Source organism: Xenopus laevis, chromosome 2L (assembly GCF_017654675.1).
Source record: "Xenopus laevis strain J_2021 chromosome 2L, Xenopus_laevis_v10.1, whole genome shotgun sequence".
In the NCBI taxonomy this organism is placed as follows: Eukaryota; Metazoa; Chordata; class Amphibia; order Anura; family Pipidae; genus Xenopus; species Xenopus laevis.
This window is the reverse complement of record NC_054373.1, coordinates 79,769,520-79,792,932: the sequence shown is the minus strand read 5'-3', so window position 1 is coordinate 79,792,932 and position 23,413 is coordinate 79,769,520. Positions and strand designations below refer to the sequence as shown.

Sequence of the window (23,413 nt, the reverse complement as noted above, 5' to 3'; positions counted from 1 at the left end):
CAACTCGACTATTAAAGGACATGTAAAGCCTACATTTTCCTACCATGTATATAAGTTGGGTACATCTTCCCCACCCAAGCCACATCATTTGTTCTACATATACCCCCCCCCCCACCATTTGCCATCATTTGCCATCATTTGCCATCACATTTTCCTAAAACAAATAGCAGCTTTCACCCGGCGACCATTTTCCCTCAGGCACATCATCAGTAACATTGACATCTGCAAACAGGACATATATGCTGTAAAGTTCATGCGATGCAGAATGCAGGTTTACAAAGGCACAACATACTTTTTTAAAAAAAAAATCTGCTAGGGTTGAGCACTGTAATGGTTAAGATGAGCTCAGGAGAAGTGGTTAGAAGAAAAAACTAAGATCAGACAGCTAGAGCAGAGTTTCTATGGGAAACAGTAATGCTATCTCTTCATTGGCTGTTAGACTGGAGGGTATGTTTAGTAATCTGAGCTGAGAACAGAGCATGCTCATAAGTCAACAGCCAATGCAAATTCCTGAGGGAGGGGGCCAAGTGGGTTAGAGGAGGAGAAGGTATTCTAAGTCATTAAGGGGATGCTGTAGCCTTACTGATAGCCTTTTAACAACAAGAGTGGCAGTTATCTAAAGATTTCAAAGAGGCTGTTTACTGATTACATTTTTGTGAAGGGGGTTTACTTGTTCTTTAAGAAATAACCCCATAAGTGTGCACCTTGCTCTAACTTCATGTGCCTGTCTTTATGGCAGCTCATCTGTTGCCTTAACCATACCCTTAGGGGCCTATTTATCATGCTGTGTAAAAAATGGGGTGAATCATTACCGGTGATGTTGCCCATAGCAACCAATCAGCAATTAGATTTCAACAGTTACAGAATACAAAAGGAAAGATCTGATTGGTTGCTATGAGCAACTTCACCAGTAATGTTTCACTTCACTTTTCACGCAGTGTGACAAATAGACGCCTTAGGGTAAAACTACATGGGAGATTTTGATCAGATTTTGTGGGTTAGATTTTAAACTTTCATAACCTGCCAAATTTTGTAAAATGAACATGGTAATTAGGGGGTGTGGCCACAAAAATGGGCATCGCCTTTTTTCCCTCTTTTTATTTTCAAAATGTCGGGAGGTATCCGATAAAGTCAGATGGTGTGGTATGTTCATGTGTCTACATCCGACATTCAAAGTTATTCAATGTATTTCAATAGGAAAAAGTCAGTCAGACACCATCAGATTTTATTTGGTTGTATGTACATGCTGTGTTCCCATCCAACAGTCGTGTTGTGTCGGAGGAAAATTTTGACACATGTGAATACATCCGACTTGTAGGATATGATCTGTCAATCCAACACTATCCTACATATCTCCCATATGGGGATGTTTATCAAAGAGTGAAGTTAGAGATCACCACAGTCTGCTAGCGTGAAATACCGCTGCTCTCCATGAATTTCTATGGGATTTTTAAAGGCGTTTTCATTAAATAGTGAACTTTCACTTTCACCCTTTCGATAAATAAGACTTTAAAAATCCCATAGAAATGAAATGAAAGGAGAGAGGCGGTATTTCACACTAGTGGAAACTTCACTCTTTGATAAATGATAAATATACCCCATGGAGTTTAGCCCTTATTATTTCAGATTTTTATCAAATCAATAGGCGAGCTGGATTTAGGAAAAACTCTTGGCCAGATTGACTGGGAATCCTGCAGGATCTAGGATAAATTAAGCTTTGCCAAATAATCCCCATGGGGGTATATTTATCAAAGAGTGAAGTTAGAGATCACCACAGTCCACTAGCGTGAAGTACCGCCTCTCACCATTCATTTCTATGGGATTTTTTTCACCCTATGATAAATACGCCTTTAAAAATCCCATGGAAATGGAGAGAGGCGGTATTTCATTCTAGCAGACTGTGGTAATCTCTAACTTCACTCTTTGATCCCCATGTGTTAATTTCCATTAAATCTATAGGGGTATATTTATCAAAGAGTGAAGTTAGAGATTGCCACAGTCCTCTATAGTGAAATTCCGCTACTCTCCATTCATTTCTAAGGGATTTTGAAAGGTGTATTTATCATAGGATGAACTTTCACTTACACCCATTGATAAATACTCATTTAAAAATCTCAAAGAAAAGAGTGGCGGGATTTAACTCTAGAGGACAGTGTTGACCTCTAACTTCACACTTTGATAAATATACCCCATAGGGTACTGTGCCTTTGTGTCGAGATTTCCAATCCATGTGGTCAATAGCAGCACAGGCTTTTTATAAGCAAATTGAAAAGAGAATAGAAAACCATTATACACTTGGCTCCTCTACTATTCTATGACAGAATTTTTGAGGGTATTTTTGAGTCAAAAAAAACAAACAACTTTTTCTAGATTTGTTATACCCGATCCTGAAAATAGCTTGAATCTGAAAATACACAAAAACCTTTCAAGGTGATATTGAAAGAAGTCAATTGTACCCTTGAACCATTTAAAGATTTTAATAGCCTTCATAATGTTTGAGGTTTTTTTCAGTGGGTTTCGTTCGCAAACTTGATTAGAGTGATTCAAGGTTTTTTTGCCGTAAACGCGATCAATTTGCACAAATAAGACTAAAAATTCCCATTTCACAATGTATTATTCTTCATCAGAATGTTATCGCATTGCAAATTTTCATTGTGCTCTTTTCTGAAGTGCTTGATGGTGTCGTAATCTTTTGGATTAAACTCTTACAGTAAGAAGTTACATACAATGCGCACTGGTGCAAACTGTTACATTTGTAATCTTTTTTGTACTGATGGAAGTGGTCACTAAATCATTTCCAGGTTCGCGACAGCTGTATTAAATTCGTGCAAAGGCATACATTTTCTGTTACAGGTATGGGATCCAGAATGCGCAGGACCTGAGGTTTTCCAGATTTGGATCTTCTAGAAAGTCTACTAGAAAATCATGTAAACATTAAATTGCCCCAATGGGCTGGTTTTGCTTCCAATAAGGAATAATTAAATCTTAGCTTGAATCAAGTACAAGCTACTGTTTTATTATTACAGAGAAAAATAATTTTTTTTTAAAAAAAAATTGGATTATTTGGATAAATAGTCTATGGGCCTTTTCATAATTTTCATAATTTTTACGCTTATTTATTATTACATTTTCCCAAAAATTTGCTTTGCCGGAAAAAAATCCGATTTTCATGAATTTTTTCATCCGATTTTCAAGATTTTCATGATTTTTTCGTAATTTTCACCCAAAAACTCAGAAAACTTCAGGGTATTGCCCGAAACCCAGTGCACATCAAAAAATCATTGGGGTGCCTCCCACTGACTTATAAGCAACCTCGACAGGTCTGAGATGCCTGATTTTCTGAGTTTTGCATTCGGAGTTTAGTAAATAACCACCTTAGTTAGGGGCACATTTATTAAGCTCGAGTGAAGGATTAGAATGAAAAAAACTTAGAATTTTGAAGTTTTTTTGGCTACTTCGACAATTGAATTGGCTGCTTCGACCTTCGACTACGACTTTGAATCAAACGATTCGAATTAAAAATCGTTTGACTATTCGACCATTCGATAGTACTGTCTCTTTAAGAAAAACTTTGACTACCTACTTCGCCACCTAAAACCTACTGAACACCAATGTTAGCCTATAGGGACCTTCCCCATAAGCTTTCTAAGCAATTTCTGATCGAAGGAAAATTGTTCAATCGATGGATTAAAATCTTTAAATCGTTCGATTTGAAGGATTTAATCCTTCAATCGTTCGATCGAAGTAAAAGCGGTAAATCCTTCGACTTCGATATTCGAAGGATTTTACTTCGATGGTCGAATATCGAGGGTTAATTAACCCTCGATATTGACCCTTAGTAAATGTGCCCCTTAGTGTTATTATGGGACAGTTGTCCTTTGTATTATTTGAGTATAAGAAGACTTATTGCACACTATGGGGCAAATTCACAAAAAGGGCGTATTTTTGCCTGCGAAGGCTTTGCCACATTTAAAGCCACTTTACCAAGAGCAAATTCTCTAATTCACTAAAATGCTGGCAAAGTTTCGCTAGCGTTAATTTGTCAGTCCGAGCATTTCATAGCGAATTTTTGGATAAAGTTTGTTTCTGCCAAGTGAAACTTCATTAGGCAGTTAGACCTTGGGCTTAGGTCAATTTGAATAGGTTGAGTACATATAGGGCGTATATATGTCTTTATTACAGATGGTGCAAATTCTTGAAGTGGCCACTTAGTGTATTATTAAAAATGTCCAAGGAAGCAAAATAAAGACAAAAGAGATCCTCTAATGCCCTAGACATGAACCCACCCTAAAACAAATGGGGCATGCCCCACACATGGTAAAAAAAAAATGTTAAAATAAATTTTTTTAATAGTTACAACTTTTAAAGATAATCCCACTTTAAAATATGAAAAAACGCCAGTGTTTTTTTTTTTACTTTTCTGCATACGTTATGATGTCACTAACATGAGGATAAAGTAGCGGCATCTTATCACTTATCATGGAAAGTCGAAATGCAAACTTTAGTGAATTTGCAGAATAACAATCGTTCGCCTGAGCGAAAATGCTCCTGGCAAAAGGGTGCGAAACTGCGCTAGCAGCGGTCTCTTTCGCTAGCGAATTGTCCTCTTCTCCTGTTAGTAAATTGGCGATGTTCCTGTGGATGGTATTTCTGGCGAATATTCGCTAGAGATGCCCACTTTGCCCTTGAGTAAATCTGCCCCTATGAATGTGAGAGGAAAATATTACATTTAATGGCTACAGTAATATACCATTTATCAGTTTTGTTTACAGTGCTTAGTGTTCTGTATCAGTCCAGGTTTAAGACATATTCTTTAACTAACTGATGCATGACTCTGCAAAGAGAAATTAAATATTATCACCGTCCCCGATTTAATATACAGCTCCTTTTAACCTTGGATGTAGTACATTTCACAAACATTATCATGGTTAATGGAAAATATACAGGCTATTTTACTAGGTTACTAGTTATATGCACAACAAGGTACCAATGGAACCACCTAGAAAAGGGCTGCTGTTTTTTATGATTAAAAGTCATTAGGAATGTAAAGTCAAATAAAAAAAAAACTTTCAGAAGGCAAATAATAGACTAGCGATTGAGTTGCATCTGGGAAAAGTGGCCTCAATTGTATGTAAGCAATACATACATACTCAACACTGTACATTTTTACAATATGGTAAAAGTACAGGAAAGACAAACATTACTATTAATACATATACATACATATATATATATATATATATATATATATATATATATATATATATATATATATAAATAATATAATAATATATAGTATAAATAGGCACAGCACACTTGCACCTAAAGAATCAGATGAAGATGTCACTTGCATGTCGAACACCAGAAATTATGCCTGGCAGACTTTGAAAAAATTTGGCACAACTGCAAAATATGTGCACAAACTGCATGCACAGTTGTGTTCATTTTGGCAAACTGGACATAATTGTGGTAGGCGCAGCACAATTGTGTCATAAGGATGACCCATTTGTTTCCGCAATTACTAGAATTCTGAGGAATAAAACTGTGCATTGTTTGAAAAAACATGGCAATTGTACTCCAAATTCTAGTTTTCTAACTGGCCCTTGTGAATGCCCCTTGTATGTTTTTGGGGTGGGAATAAACCCACTATGGATATACTTATTTAACGTGAATTATATATCTCAATGTTTTATATTTTTACAACTGACACCCTGAGATTCGAATGCTTAGATCATCCAAACACGGTAACGTATGGGGTTGAAACTTTCCACTTTCAGTAGAGAATTAATTGGGGAGTACAAAAAAAGTGTGCAATTTTGGCAATTTTGTGTTCTCTAGTACAGTCTGGTGCCTTCCAAAGTCTTCTTTAGCCAATGTAATCAGGGAATACATCACTAGGCGTTTCTGTAGAATGTTCAGAGAGAATAACACAGAGAATAACACAGAAATGTCTAAAACTTCAGTAGAATTTGAATGCTAAGAATTTGACAAAGCAATTTAAGAAATCTCTGGTATAAGCAAGGTGGGGAAAGCATCTGTTAGGGGCAGATTCACTAAGGGTCGAATTTCGAAGTTAAAAATACTTCGAAATTCGACCCTCGAATTGAAATCCTTCGACTTCGAATATCGAAGTCGAAGGATTTAGCGCTAAACATTCGTTCGATCGATCAAAGGATTTTTCGTTCGATCGAACGATTAAATCCTTCGAATCGAACGATTCGAAGGATTTTAATCCAACGATCGAAGGAAAATCCTTCGATCAAAAAAAGGTTAGCAAACCTATGGGGACCTTCCCCATAGGCTAACATTGACTTCGGTAGGTTTTATCTGCCGAAGTAGGGGGTCGAAGTTTTTTTTAAAGGGAAAGTACTTCGACTATCGAATGGTCGAATAGTCGAACGATTTTTCGTTCGAAACGTTCGAATCGAAGTCGAAGGTCGTAGTCGAAGGTCGAAGTAGCCCATTCGATGGTCGAAGTACCCAAAAAATACTTCGAAATTCGAAGTATTTTTCATTCGAATCCTTCACTCGAGCTTAGTGAATCGGCCCCTTAATGTTAACTATAGAATCTTACCATAGTATAACTGAAAAGTATTCAAGCCATTTTCAGCGGCAAATAAACAGTAACAAATAGCAATAATCAAGTATTGCCACTTGTGAAACGCGTATTTTTTTCCAGCCAAACTAAGGATTCAAATTGCAAAAAAACAGACACAGAGCACCAAGGGTTTCTTCATTTTTCGCCTCCCCTAAGGGCTGAAACCAAAAATCGTTAATATAAAATCCTTCGGATCGAACGATTCGAAGGATTTTAATTAATCGATCGAAGGAAAAGCTTAGAAAAATGATAGGCTAACATCGTACCTCGGTAGGTTTAAACTGCCGAAGTATGCAGTCAAAGTTTTTTTTAAAGAGACAGTACTTCGACTATCGAATGGTCGAAGTCGAAGGTCGTAGCAGCCTATTCGATGGTCGAAGTACCCAAAAAAAACCTTCGAAATTCGAAGTTTTTTTCATTCGAATCCTTCACTCGAGCTTAGTAAATGTGCCCCAGTGTGTTTTAAAGGTAATTGTGAATAAAGGTAAATGTGTTGCCCAGATTTTAGTAATAATAGAGCTGCTGTACTAATAAGTTATTATTATTATTTAATTATATAGCACCGGCATATTACAGAGATTTTACATAATTCCCATCAGTCTTGGACCAGTAGAGTTTACGAACGAAGGTCCCTATCATATTCACACATGCTATGGTTAGTTTTATCAATTATCCTGCCTGTATGTTTTCAGAGTGTGGCAGGAAACCGGAGTACCTGGAGGAAACCCACGCAGACAGGGGGAGGCAATAAAAAAACCTTTCAAATATTGTTCTGGCTAGAATCGCAGCTATTAAGACCCCTGTTCAGGAAACAACCCTCAGATAAATTAATACCATATTAAATCATATTTAATGACTTTAAAGTAGAAAACATTTTGCATAATGTAAAAAAATCCTATGTTCCCATATACACCAACTCAAACTGGTATGTATATCTCAGGCAATCTACATAACTCAAAGTTCAACTGTAAGGTTACTTTTAGTATGTTAAATAATTTTAATATTTTTTATATTTTTAGCAACTGTTCAGTTGGTCTTAATGTTTTATTTTACATTGTTCTTTCATAATTTCTCTTCTTCTTGTTTACAGCTTACAGATGGAAGTCACTGACCCCAGCAGGCAAAAAAAGCTAATGCTCTATGATGCTTCAATTTCATTGTTACTTTTATTACTTATCTCCTATTCATCTTTCAGTATTTTATTCAAACCACTGCCTAGTTACTAGGATAAACTGGACTCTGGCAACCAGATAACTACTGAAATCTGGAGAGCTGCAGAACAAAAAGCTAAATCATTTAAAAGCCACAAAAAATTTACAACTAATGAAGGCCAACTGCAAATTGTCTCAGAATATCAGCATATGCATGACACTAAGGGGCAAATTTATTAAGGATTAAGTTGTGTTTTCCACAAAAATTCCAGTTTTCGAGGGTTTTTTGGGGGGTCAAAAATAACCTTTTTCTAGATTTATTATACCTTGACCCTGGAAATAGCTTGAATCCAAAAATACACCATCTAAAACCTGCTGAGGTCATGTAGGAGTGAATGGCAGAGGTCCCTTGAACCATTTGAAGATGTTAATAGCCTTCATGATGTTCTAGTTTTTTTTCTGTGGGTTTTGCCTGAAAACTTGATCAATTTGAGCTATTTAAAATTTTTTTCACCAAATACTCTATTGATTCAAATTTTTGGTTTTTAACCCTGAACTCGCTGAATCAAGGTTTTTCCTTAAATAAGAAACCATTCGAGTTGTGAGTTCATTCCAGTTTAGACGATATAGACAGTAGTTGGTATAAAAAAAACTCTTAAATTCGACCTTTGATAAATAACCCCCTAAAAGTTATGCTAAAGATGAGTTACCCCTTTTGTGTAGAAAAAAACTCCAGAGATTCTAAATTAGGTTTTGAGAATCACAAATGGAATATAAGTTATATTAATGGCTCTCAAAATTCTCTCAATAAGAAAAGCACACATGATTCTAATATTAGCACAAGTTATCAAAATGTAGACATGTTATGACTGCTAGAGAGGAATCTCTGCTGAGTAACAATTATAGAAATGACATACACAAATAACACACAACATATGGCACAAAGCCGGAAAAGCGTGAACTCTTTGCCATCTGGGTAAGCAAACTGAAATGCTATGACACACCACAAATACAAAACAAGCTTGGAAAGCACTGCCAGACATTTCTAGGTCCAATACTAAATTATGATAGATAGATAGATAGATAGATAGATAGATAGATAGATAGATAGATAGATAGATAGATAGATAGATAGGTTCCAATGGGTTACTGCCCAGGTGCAAATTTCCCCAGTGTTTATAAATGAGCCATTGTGTATGTGGAAGAACAGGATGTATGTAGTATGTAATAAAATGCTTGCTTTTAAGCAGGTGACCAATCTGCTGATTGGTTGCTATGAGTTACTGCTCCTGGGTAAACGTAGTGCCTTTTATTACATAACTCCTATAGACTGTAGAATCTCTAAAAGGATTTATTGATTTTAGGGTTCTGTCACACATACTTTAACCAACCACCACAACGTTTTGTGTAAGTAAGTATACTTAAATTTAGTAATTAGTATACAAATTCAATGTTAATTTTGCTTTGTTCATTACTTTCTTACATCTCTTAAAATAATTTTTTTGCTAGCTGAAAAAATATGTTTATTAAAAGAGGTACTACTTACAAAGTATCTCTTGACAAAATTCTCACACAAGAGGAAGGTGAATGGTCCTGAGAGCCTGTTGCAAAGGAGACCTCAGTAAAAGAAAACAGAACCCTGAAACAGATTCATTTACATGAAGGTTGGGGAGAAAAGACCCTGTGAATGAGGACTATAGAAAATGAGGGTGATCTGTTACAGGTATGGAATCTATTATCAAGAGTGCTCAGGGACTGGGGTTTTCTGCATAATGAATCTTTCGATAATTTTTATCTCCATAATTTAAATAAACTCAATAGTATTGCCTCCAATAAGGATAACTTATATCTTGGTTTGGATCAAGTACAAGGTCCTGTTTTATAATTACAGAGAAAAAAGAAACAATTTTTAAAATTTTTATTTGATTAAAATGGAGTCAATGTGGGACATTCACTAAGATTCGTAGTTGCGCCAGGCGTAACTTCGCTGCACTTCGCCGCACTTCGCAATCGCTCCGCAAATTCACTAAAATCCGAAGTTGCGCTCAGGGGTAGCGTAAGGTTGTGAAGTTGCGCTAGCGTCGATTCGCTAAGCGAAGCAAAGTTACGCTAGCAATGGTTAATTTGCATACGGCGCCAAATTCAAATTTCAATGGAGGAATATGTAGCAGAACTACAAATGCCTGGGAAACCTTCAAAAATCAAATAAAATTTTTATTTTCAGAACAATGCGCGCGTTAGTGACTTTGCGTAGTTACGTCCGTTGCGCAAATTTGCCAGGCGTAAGGGTGCGAAGTTACACAAGCGAAGTTATGCTAGCGTTCGTTAGTGAATTTGCGAAGTAAAGAAAATGCCCAACGCTAGCGAATTGACGCTAGCATTAGGCGCTTCGGCGCATAGTGAATTTGCCCCTATGGAAGATGGCCTTCCTGTAATTCTGGCTCCTGGATAAGGAGTTTCCGGATAACGGATCCCATACCTGTATTATAGACCACAGTAGAAGTGAGCAGCAGGCATAGAGCAGCTGGCAGAGCAGTCAAAGTTTCCAAGAGGAGAGTGGTTAGCACCCCAGATGTGAAACAAGGTATTGACTCAAGTCAAGTCAAGGCTAAAGGTAGAGGGAATTATCTTTAGAGGGAAAATATTACTTGTCTATAAAGCTGGCCATATATGTACCAATAATGATGCACAATAGAAAAGTTTTTGTAATTGAGCAGATTTGAACATTTTGTCTTATGATGAACTGTCCCTCAATTCTGGTGCATCAGCAGATGAAGAAGTGAAAATGGACTGCAGCTCCTCTGCAGTCGCTCGGATAGAAAGCATTCCCTGTCATTTGCTATGAACCACTGGCACCCATATTACTTCGAGTGTGTGACGGAATGCACTCATCGTGGTAATCCTTTTTCTTCGTATGATAGCAAGGGCCCACCTTAGACAGTGATATATATATATATTTATTAAAAATTAGTGGTGAGCGCAACTTTCCCTTGTTTGTTATAGTTTTAACAGGAGCAGTGGCCAGCATCATGTTGTAGCTCCCACCCTTCCCTGCTATAGTCAGGTGATCCCAGTGATGGTCAATAAAAGGGCAACCAAGTTTGGGAGTTTTAACCTTGAAAGCAGCAGGTAAAACTTAGTCCCTGTGTAGCTGTATGCACAAAATGTCTCAATTTCTTAAATATATTGATAATGAGTTGAGTGCAGCGGACCTCTTGTATTTGTGTGTGTATATATATATATATATATATATACGAGAGTGACTATTCAAATAAATATTCACGTTTGATTGAATAAACTGGAGTGCTGGTCCATCTTGAAAAGCTGCATAATATCATTTGACCGGGCACCCACTACGAACTGAGAGGGTTAAAGTGCAGGTACTTTTTGAACTTATATATATATATATATATATATATATATATATATATATATATATATATATATATATATATATATATATATATAGATCATTAATGATGTATGAATCATAAGAAGGAATTACAAAGAATTCTACAAATTCACCTAACATGGGAAACTGCTTTTGTTTACATAAATATTCAGCTACAAGAAAATGGTATGCCAGCAATTCAGTATGCTAGTAAACAGGAATTGCAGAGCCTGTTATTATAGTCTACCATGGACTCCACTTTAGGATTTCTGTGGCCTGCTTAACATTCCTCACATAGCTCTGCCAGAGACATCATAGAAGTGAAGTTCACTCTGTCCTTGCCTAGCTTTCACTTGGTATTTAATACAAGTTATGAGACTATGTAACTGATGTGCATAACACCTTTATTTAACTGGTAGTTACAGCTACAGTGGTTAGCTTCTTGCTGTATGTACAACATTAAAACTATAGTAAACATGTAATAACCTCTGTTGGAATGGAGTTAAACAATACCTGTATTTTGATACAATATATTAGCTCTGTATTTAAAGAAAAAAAATATGGAAAAGTAAGAATTAAAACATGTTACAAGGCAGTTCAATTCACTATATTCTGAGTAGCCCTGTGTGTTTATATATTAAAAACATACACATGTTAGTCAATGACTTATTAAGTGTAAAAACCACAAAAACACTAATGTAAAAGTACACCATTTAAAAGCATTGAGGTTATGTAGAAGTCAATGGGACCTTAGAAAATGTTAAAATATTTAGTTACTTCAAGGTTTTTTCACTTGTAAATGCACAAAATATTCAGGGTACACAGATATCAAGGTTTTTGTTCTAAGTTTTTATTCATTTTTGCTTTTTATATTCCTTTTAATAAATAAGTAGACATTCCTGCTTATTTTAAATGTGAGTGGAAAATGTCGTGGTTGAAAAAGCCTCTAAAACTGCACAAATTCTAATTTTGTTAAATAGGCCTACTTGTCTACTAAAAAATAATTTAAACATTAAATAAACCAGATAGGATGGATTTGCCTCCAATAAAGATTAATTATATCTTAGCTAGGATCAAGTACAAGGTTCTGTTTTATTATTACATTGAAAAAGGGGAGAATTTATAAAAATCTATAATTATTTGATTAAAATAGAGTCTATAATAGATGGGTGGCCTTTCCATAATTGAGAGCTTTCTGGATTTCTAGATAACAGAGCCTATACCTGCAGACGAGCTTTAGGTTAACAATTTGCAATGGAACACTCTCAGATATTGTGGCTCCACCTATCAGTCCTTGTCCACTTAGTCTGGACAACCTCCTGGATTGGCCTAGCTAAAAATTATATGGTTAAAAACTCTGTACTCCCCCAGCATATAGAAGCATGTCTTGCTAAATCCACATGAAGAGTATTTTTGCTGTAGCTCTCCAAAGGAAATGTCTTCCATTAATAGGAACATAGCAGCTGTAATGCAGAATAAAGTACAGTTCAAGACATACAGAGAAATAGACAGCCAGTGTGGTCATTTTTTAATATTAGCAGGCCTGAGTCCCACTTCCTTACTAAAGTACAGTGCTATTCTCACAGCTATCAGATGACAACCACTCCTTTTCTGATATTTTCACAATTTGAATCACAGATTGGCCAATAAAGACATCCACCTAAACACTAATATCTACCATACTTTTTCCTACCTCATCCCGCAATCTCTCCTCAATGACTGAAAAAATAACAGGCAATAAAGGTAGAAATGCTACTTAGCTAAAATAAACTGCTAGTGCCTTTCGACTACATATGAAGTCATTGTGAATGTTTGGAGCTGACAAATGCTACTACACCCTCCCAAATCAAGTGCAATCCTATCAGTACAATTTGGTTATATTGAGTAGAAAAAATAATATGTATATATGTATCCATACTGCCTGCTGGAACAAGACCTGTTGCCAAACCAACCAGAAATAAACTAACAAGGCAATCATTTCTGAAAAACTTATTTGTTTGCAGAATTTGGCATGTTTTGAACATTTTCTGAGAAATATTCTCACAAATACACTAATGTGAAAGATCTGCTGAATATGTTCTACCTGATGACCCTTGTGGGTGGCAGTGTTTAAAAGTCAAGAATACATTAAAGGGGTGGTTCATCTTTAAGGTGAATTTTATTATGTTATAGAACATCTTTGCAGCTTTCAAATGGGCATAGCTGACCCTAATAAGCAAATGCTTTGTAAGGCTAAATGTAATTTGGACCCTAGTTACCAGATTGCTTAAGATGCAAATTGAAGAGCTGCTGAATAAAAAGCTAAATAACTTAAAAACCTTCAATAATAAAAAATGAAAACCAATTGCAAATTGTCTCAGAATATCCCTCTCTATATAATACTAAAAGTTATCTCAAAGGTGAACAACCCCTTTAAGTCAATATGTTGTATTGTCAAATGTTGCATTGTGTACATTGTACATTCCAGTTAAAGGAAAAAATACAGCTTTTTTTTTTACCTAGCACTCAAGGATAAATTGTCTTAGACATCAGTTGCATTATATACCAAGCAGTTTGATTTAACAAGTTCAAGGCTCATGTGGTAGCGCACAATACACATACACATTTTGCCCACAACTTTAGTAAAGCAGCTGACTTGGCACTCCCACTAGTGCCAGGAACTTAGTAAACAATAATATCACTAAAAAGTCCAATTGTCAGCTCTGGATCATAGTTACAAATATCCCTATTATTTAATAGTTATGATATTTTACTTATCTCTAACCTTTTATGAGCGAACAGGGACCTAAATAAGTATTAGACTGCATTAAAGACGTAACTTTATTTATGCTCTGGTTTTTATATTTGTGTTTGATTTCCAATTGTTTATTGGTCTTTACAGATAACACCAAATGGCAATAAAAAGAAAATCACAGAGAAAAACAATCTGACCATTTTACCTCATACTAAAGCAAGGGGGGGGGGAGTTAAATGAGCCATTTCCAATCGGTTCTGAGAAAGTTTTTTTTGTGCAAAGCAATTCTACCTAAAATAATGTATATCAATTTATTATATTAAATGTTTAAGAATTTTCAAATTTTATAAGAATAAAGCTTAACAGCAGCATTACAGTGTCCACCATACTAAAACAAGTACAAGACCAGATGCTTGTAAAACTGGAAATGGTGTTAAATGCATTCCATATCTAGGAGGAGAGAGGTAGGAAAAGGATGTGGTTCCCCCTTGGGGTGTTATACTAAGATTCTAGGTGCTTAGAATATGGTGCTTATTTGCAATAGCTTTGAACATATAAAGCATACATTCCCAGACGTAGGAGGAATAGATTGGGTTTAGCTATAGTCCTGCAGTGGAAATTTAAGAGCATATCTCTGCTACCATTACCCAAAATCTCAAAGCCTCAAGTCCACTAAGTATGGATGAATAATTCTGGGTGAGATAGTGGGTGGTACAGTGCCATCTATATGTTAAGTTATATGATCTCTCTTTTGCAGTGGCACATACAGAGGTTATCCTTGCAATTTACCAAATTAAGCTCCAATTTTTCTCCACAATGAGCATATCTTAATCCCACTAACTCTGGTAAGGGTGCAAAAGCTGTGCTGTGTTGACCTGTAGGCACACATATATCAGGGAGATGAGGAAGTTAGCGCCTGGAGAAGTGAGCACATACAATCTCATAATATGTCTCCTGGTTCTTCTGCTAACTCCAGCTCAGACTCCACAAAGTGCTTAACCTGTAAAAATCAAACTAATTGTTTGGTATTTTGTGTTGCTTTTTGTATTGTTTGAAGGTAAGATTTTTGAGGGATGTTGTCAGTAGTGTCAAGTTCACTCGGATTCCAGGGTCCAAATGCTATTGGTTTAAGCCTAGAAGGAAAACCAAAGATTGTTCTCTATGGCTACTGTGATGCTATTATGCCCTGTGATATACCCAGTGCCTGCTTCCAGAAATAAATCTGTGCTACCAGTCATACTGTAGTCTATGGTACAACAATAGCCAACCTTCACACAATGACTAGACAATAGAAAGCAACAATAAAGTGGCAGATCTGGACATCAGCTGTAAAACACACACAGACACGTTCTACAGAGATAACACACAAAATACTTCATTCTGTGAACCTTTTTTGCAAACAGGGACCATTTTTTCTCTTGTTACCAGCAACTGCAGATTTAACAGGCATAAAAGAAGGGGTGGAGGACAAAAACAGTACAGCTGAAATGACACTTCTACTACTGTAAACTTTGTACAACTGAAAACCCCCTCAATTTATTAAACTATATAGCAAATCATTTGCCTTTATCATCAAAGAGAAAGCAAACGTTGCCAGTAAATACAGAAAGGGGAATGTCATAAACATTATTTGGTTTAGGATTCAGCCATTTTCAGCAGGACTCTGATTCCGCTGAATCAAATCCAAAGTTAAGTGGTAAATATAAGAATGCTGAAACTTGAACAGACCGTTTTGAATCACACAGCCCTTTAAAGAGACATAATAATCTTTAGACATGCTCAAAACCTTGCTTTTAAAATGTTGCTGTCAAAAATGTTCCTGACCACATTAAAGCATGAGGCCAAATCCAAGTAGTTTTTTACTTTACAGGTCATGAAACCCCCTGGTGACTTCTAATAATCTCATAGTTTACAACAGGAGGGGGGAATGATTTTTCTGGACTCAAATATCAGTTTCTTTACAACAATCTCCATGAACTACTGTTTATTTCCACCAGAACCTACAGTAACTGTAATTTATAAAACAAATCATAATAAATTCATAATAAAGAGGATGCCCTTGCAACATACAAAGGGTTCTTTCTGGACCTTAAAGTGGTTGTTCACCTTCCAAACACTTTTTCAGTTGAGTTGTTTTCAGATTGTTTACCAAAAATAAAGACTTTTTTTCTTTCCATCTTTTATTTTTACAGTTTTTCCAAAACTGAAGTTTAAAGTTGAATGTTCTTGTCTCTGGGGTTCTAGTCTGGCAGCTCAATAATCCAGGTGGATTCTTTACTATTACAATTTGCTACATCAGTTGCTACATTTAATTGATACATTTCTCAGCAGTAGCTGTGGAATATTAGCAATTATTGTATCAATTATAATAGTTGCCTTTAAAGGGGTGGTTCAGCATCAAGTTAACTTTTAGTATGTTATACAATGCCTAATTCAAAGCAACTTTTTAACTGGTTGTCATATTAAAGCATGTTGAAAAATGTAACTTTACACTTCAATATTAGAAAGGCAGTCACAAATAGAAAATGGAAACTAATTGTAAAAAAGTCTTTATCTCTGGTGAACTCTGAAAACAAATGAACTGAAAAAAAGTGTTTGAAATTAAACAAACTAGTACTATTGTAGGTAGAACTGTGCGGTTGCACATAAACATTCAATGCATTCGATGCTTCGCTACAGTCTGTTGTCTTCATACTCAGTAAACAGAATAGCAGGTCAATAAGAGTCTGTACTGTGAACACCAGCCAGGTGTACTTGAAACAGTTAAATGACTTGAGGCTTTAGAGACCCTTCACGTAAGTTGCTATCAGTGCAGACGCATGCTAAACATTAACGATTAATGGTTATATGTTCAATTACTTATTATTCAATCACTTCAATTCTTGGGTGTTAAAAAAATCCTGTGGGTATATATGGCAATGCTGACATTGTTTTTTTTACTTTCAGCTAGTTTCTGTTTTAGTGTATGATGTACTGTACATACAGGAGAATGGTTGTGACCCTGCTGGAAGTAAATGCTAAAGTTCTTCATAGAAAAGATAGCGATAAGAAGGCTTGCATTCAAACAAACAGTGGAAATCATCTTTTAGCCTGCTACAACCTAAATTCTTATTTTTGTTATCAGTAAAGCTTCCTTTCTGTTTGTAAAGTATACTAATATCCAACAGGTATAATTAACCCTTTCTCTGACACGCCATTGTTGTCTGGCAGCGTGGCATGGCACGATCAAAGGCACCCACAGCCTTTCTTTGTCTTCCAAACATGTGCCAAAAAATACTCTTTAGCATATTTACACTTCTACACCAAAGCATTAGCTTACCATACTGCTTACCATGTTTAATGTATTTACCATAAACTGAAGATATAAATATCAGTAGATTTTACAGAATGCCTCAACAGGTTCAAGCAAAACAATATAACATTTCCTACTATAAATATATTATGATATTTATTTTCCCTTCATTTATATAGCATGGGCACATATACACAGCATTTTACATAGATTTAGCATTATTGGCAGCAGTCAATGTCACAATGCTGCTTACAGTCTAAGGTCCCTATCAAACTTACACAGCATACAAGAGTTAAGCTGGCCATAGACGCAAAGATCCGATCCTACGAATCCTTGAACGATCGGACTTCCCCATCTCCTGACCTGCCACTAACCATTCCGATCAAATAAAGTAGAAAAGAACATATCAGCCGATGTTCTGCCCCTGACAGCAATTGTACGAAAGTTATGTCCGACAAAAGCTAGTGACAGTCTCCCACTGAAAATCGTACGATCGGCAATACATGCAGAGATATTATCGGCAGCCGACAGAAATCTTTTAACCTGTCTGATCGACCAAACAACCGATCTCCGCCAGGCGAAAAATGTTGAGGCTCTCCACACAAGGTCCGAAAATCAGACGAATCCTCGATTCGTACGATCAGATCTTTGCGTCTATGTCCAGCTTTAGTTTCAGATATATAACCTGTTGTATGTTTTGGAGTTTTTGAGAAAGCAGGACTAAAACACACACAGACAAATTAGTGACAAATTAGTGTGCACACACTGAGCTAAACAACCTTTACCATATAGGCATTTGAGGGTTGTCCCCTTAAAACTGCTGCCCTAGGCCTATGATGTGAAAATAAACATAACATAAGAGATCCCATTCCTCAGCGATCCACTACTCCTTTTGTGACACTTGCCTGTCAGCCCTAAATGAGTCGAGATGCAACATTCAAAATACCAATATTCAAAATATTCAAAATTTGCTGAATACAAGAGGTGTTTGGAGCAAATTTGATCTATAACCTCTATAACTTGTTCTATAAGACAACTTCCATGATGTTAAATGAAAAAGCAGGTTTTCATGTATGATTTTATACAACATTTACTCCACCTCCATTTTTATACATCTTGCCCTAGTGCTTCAGTAAGGAGACTGCAGAAACGTGTTGTCAGCAGAACCTGTGACAGAAGGTTTACATCACTTTTAAATGCAAAATGGGGGAAAAAAACACCCAATTCCTGCATTGCTCTGCCATGACATTACTCAGCTCAATTTAGCAGCAGACAGATCTGAAACATGTATAAACGACAGTAGGGGCATGACTGAAGCCTTTGTTAAAGTCTTTAAAGGAACACTAACATTAAATTAAAGTTTCCATTGCTGAAGAGCAAGATGTTTTTACATGAAGGCAAATTCTTAGTCGCTTGATCCAGCTTTGGCTTAATAAGCAAAGAGCTTTTTTTCCGAGGGCATTATTTTGCTTTGGCAAGTATTTTCAAAGAGCCAAGTTTCACACTTCAGGGACACAAGTTTATCTTACCCATAGTTTCAAGTCAAAACTTTTCTATATATTTGCCTTATTATGTGACTGTGCTTGACAGCCAAGCTGCCTCTCATTCGGCATAAGACACTGAAGTTCATTCACTAACTAGGGTACAAATTGCCACATGTGGAGAAACGAATAAGCAATTTGTTTTAACCAAACTAGTTAGTGTAGAAACATGCTAGAAAATCTCTTGCTATGGTTACTGTATTGGTGAAAATTAGCAACTGTTAACTAATATGCCTTAAAAGATTTCAATGTGAAGCAAATGCAGGAGCTTCAAACCATGTATACTCCCTATTTTTACAATTTACTAGTTATTTACACAGTAATAGTGGCTTGGGAAATTATTTGATTTTCTGATACTAATTATATATAACATGTTTTGCTACATTTTCTAAAACCGACAGTTGGTGGCTTGTTTCTCTTACATCTGCCGTTAGAATATCATAGGGTGTGAGGTGTTTTACCCTTTGCCATGTACCTGTAGGCAGCAAAAAAAATTGAGACAGATAGGAGTCGTTGCATTGTTATATTTAGACAACCTCTCTGTCAGTGATATGTACCTGTGCGACATGTAGCCTGCAGAAAAAAACACTTACAGTGCAAGTGCAGTTCAAGTAGTTTATTATGAGATCAAACTAACTCGCAATAATAGCTTATGGGGTAGTTTATGGGTTATGAAACCACCCACCATGCACACTAAATTCAATGGAGCGGTGATGAAATGTGGCTGCTAGTCATATGATGCAAAAAGATTTAATGTATTGTGCAGTGTATTGTGCAGTATAGGTATTTGCAAAAGCTAGGCAGTGCCAGAGGCTCGGGAAGGATTCCTGCAGTAAAAAATTATTATAGGAGAATGTGACAGCAAACTGAATCTCCATTATACTCCTATTTATGGGGCCTAGTTTGATTAGCGCTGAAATTTTTTTTAATGAAACGTTGTATGAATATTACTTTTGACAAATGCAAATTAATTACACATATACAGTAAATATAAGTCCTCAGAACAGCCACACAGGGTGTATATGCATAGCCCCTATCCTCTAATCCACTTTTTGGTGTGTCTGCATCTCGTGTAAAGACACCAGAAAGGGGAGCATAATGGGGCTGTTTTAGGCTGCATTTGCCTACACCCAAGGGGAGGTAATGTTTCTGGGTGCAGGCACATTGGGCAGAAGGGCAGCAGTGGAGGAGCGAATTCTCAGAATCCTACTCGTCTGGCCCTAGATTAAAGGGATTGTTCACCTTCCAAACACTTTTTTCAGTTCAATTGTTTTCAGTGTTCACCAGAAATAGCAACTATTGTATCAATTTTAACAGCTGCCTTTAATGAAACAAAGATAAGAAATGTATCAACTAAATGTATCTATTTAGAACAGTTTACAGGGTCGGCAACCACCCCCCTCCCAGAGCTGCTTTAGAAGGTGAAAAATAAAACTTTGCACTTTAATATTAGAAAAACAGTCACACATAGAAAGAAATTGGAAAAAGTCTTTATTTCTGAAACCAACTGAACTGAAAAGTGTTGGAAGGTGAACAACCTCTTTAAGTGCTACAAATGTTTTTGTAAAAACTTTTATGTGGGCCCTGGCGCCAATAGTTTTTTTTTTATTTATAGGGGGGGCCGGACCACCAATGATTTTTTTTAACTTGAAGGGAGATCCTGACCACCAATGTTTTTTTTAAAAACTTTTATGGGTGCCCTCACCACCAATGATTTTTTTTAACTTATAAGGGAGGCCCTGACCACCAATGTTTTTTTAAAAACTTTTATGTGGTACCCTGGTCGCCAATTTTTTTTAAAAATTATATGGGGGCCCTGACCACCAATGGATTTTTATAACTTGTGAGTGAGGGGGTTTACCGTTTTTAGTTCTGGTGTGGACTTTTTACTGTGGTGTGGACAGGTCTGGGTGGGGCTTAGAAGGCAGGATCTGTGGTGGGCGGGGACCAGGGGCGCAGAAAATTTTGCTGTACGGGGACTAGGGATCTATGCAGGTAAGCCTTTAGACAATGCAAAAAGTAATTTCAACCCATAAGTAAGTTCAACTGCTCATCAAAACGTAAAAGCATGGCAGGGCTGCTGTATTATGGGTAATTATTCCAGGTGATTTAGGTGCAATTAGGTACAGCATTCTTAGGTAATTTACAATGTGCATACCTCGGTCTCCAAGTAAAGAATAAACCTCCTGTTTAGAGTACTTGAAGGCACTGCTCATTGAATACATTTAAAATTGCTTTAAGGACCATTGCTTTGTTGACAAACTCTTTCTATTAGTCAATGAAGGGGTAAAATTGTGTGGCTGTTTCTAAACTACAACCAGCTACCTTCACTCTAGAATAATGAGCAATGTGTTGAGGATACTTGCACAGATTTACATGTAATAAGCTGTCTTTACACTGAAGGACTTTCAGAACCGTATAACAGCATGTGCCAGGATTGCTGTTGTTTGTCTTGGAAAAAAGTAAGCAATCAGCTCCTGTAATCATTGATCTATATAAGACCATAATGAAAAAGCAGTGCTGTTAGGATATGTGTTTGATTGTATAACATTGTATTATACTAGATTGCATTTTGTATCACCTTTGTGATTTTGCTAACAAAGTGTTTCACGTGACACGGCTGTTAAATTCAAGTCGTTTTTGCAACTGAATGTAAGCTTCTAACAGAAATAATTGTATATTTTACTTTTCTTGTATTATTATAACACGCTTTAAGTAACAACGTTTTGCTCATTCGCAGATACGCAATTCTGAAATGCTGCCACCAAACCCTTTAAAAACCTCTTTCATGGAATCTAATACAGGAAGCAAAAATAAATAAATAAAGTAAGATTGGTAAAAGGAAATTCCTTCCTCCACCCCTTCAATTCCTGCAGCATAATTGTTAAAATACAGTAAGTGAGCTGTGTCTGAACATCCTGTTAGATCTAGGGAGAGGGGAGGAGGGGAGGACCTCTGTGGAGGCCTAAGAAACCCTTACCCAGAGCAATCAAGGAAGAAAGCAGAGGATGGAAAAGAATAGTGCTGGGTTACTGGCAAAAATAAAAACCTAATAAATCAGACAATTAATGGAACAAAAACATTCATCTTTTCATTGATATCAAGAGAGTGATTTCGTTCATGGAGTTATTCTAGTCATCTATGTTAGCATTATGTTAGCATTATTTATAAAGCATCAGTATAATATAAGGACTTATTATTATTCTATAAATGTGCTTAGGCTGTTTTGCCTTTTAAATACAATTCGCTAGTTTTCTATCAAGGAACTTAATATAAAAAAAACATATTCCACCTCCTTTTTGGGCCGATCTGGCCAGCTAACAATGACGTCTACCTGACAGGAGGCAGAACATTGGGCAACTTACTGTAGTTGCTGGAACTTGCTGAATTTCACAATGAACATTGTTTTTTACTGCAAAATATACTGGACTACACAGATGTTCAGTAACAGCAAAAAATTAATTTACCAACAAATTCACACACTTATGAACACCATTTTTATTTTTACGACACCCTGCAGCAAAATTAAAGAATTGTTTTCTTTTTAACTCTACTGAACTTACAAACATATGTGTGAACAAGGCTTTAGGAATACAGTGGAATGTCTGTTTTCAGCCCAGTAAGTAACCTGTGGCAGTATGGCTGGTGTAGCAGTGCAGGGCCCACTGTAAAACAAAACTGTTAAAGAAGAAGCAAACCCAAAAGTTAAAAAAAAACCCTAGCCCCCTACCCTACATGGACCCACCTCCCTCCTCCCCCAGCCTATGTGTTACCCCAGGCAAATGCCCCTAAGTCTTTAATTACCCCTGCGTGCAGATTCTGTCCAGCCGAGTTCACTGGCACCATCTTCTTCTCTTCGGTAATCTTCAGAATGAAACTGGTGAAGCGACAGATGCGGAACAATTTTCTGTTCTGCGACAACTGCGCATGCGCCGAAACTCATGAAAATTGCAGAAGCGCTGGTCTCATTCCAAAGATTACCGAAGCGGCTGAAGATGGCACCTGTGAACTCCGATGCCGGAATCTGCACCCAGGGGTAAGTAAAACGTTTGGGGCATTTGCCTGGGGTAACACTTAGGCTGGGGGGGAGGAGGAAGAGGGGTAGGTTTTTTTAACTTTTGGTTTTGCTTCTCCTTTAAGGCATATTTGCAGTTGACCAGACACTCAAGGACCAGAGCTTATGATTAAGTGTCTGTAGAGATATGGAATGCATAAGGCTTTGCCATGAATATTAAATAAAATATTAATTTATTTTACACTTCTTTGTGGAGGATTGGTCCTTGAGTGCCTGCTCAACTGTAAATACGGTTTGGAAACGCTCCCTTAGCTCAAGGTTCTCCTATACTTGAGTTAACCTTTGTGAGCTTTTTTCACATTGTATAAGTTATCAGATTTGTTAAGGCCCCAAAATGTATATAAAGCAGAACAGTCAAACCAATGGGCCTTAAGTTGCTGTTAAATACAACATCTGGCATTTAGATGTTGAAAGTTGGGCAACCTTGATATACAGTTACCATCAGCTTAAGAAGTAGGAACAGCACTTGAATGACAAGGATGCAGAACTCATGCAGTCAAAGGTTTATTTAGAGTTGGATGGGTAACTTTTAGGGGAGTCCTATCCTCTTCTTCAGTGACCTGTCATATTGCCCTACTATTCAAGTTATGCCATTGTCCCTTCCTATTGGCATCATTGCCACATTACTGAT

The 23,413-nt window shown here is 36.7% G+C and overlaps 1 protein-coding gene across 1 annotated transcript in view; it reads right to left on the bottom strand.

Annotated features, from left to right (window-relative positions):
* The window catches only part of wwc3.L (WWC family member 3 L homeolog), a 133,771-nt gene that overhangs the window by 109,300 nt on the left and 1,058 nt on the right, over positions 1 to 23,413 (bottom strand). The window lies entirely within an intron of this gene.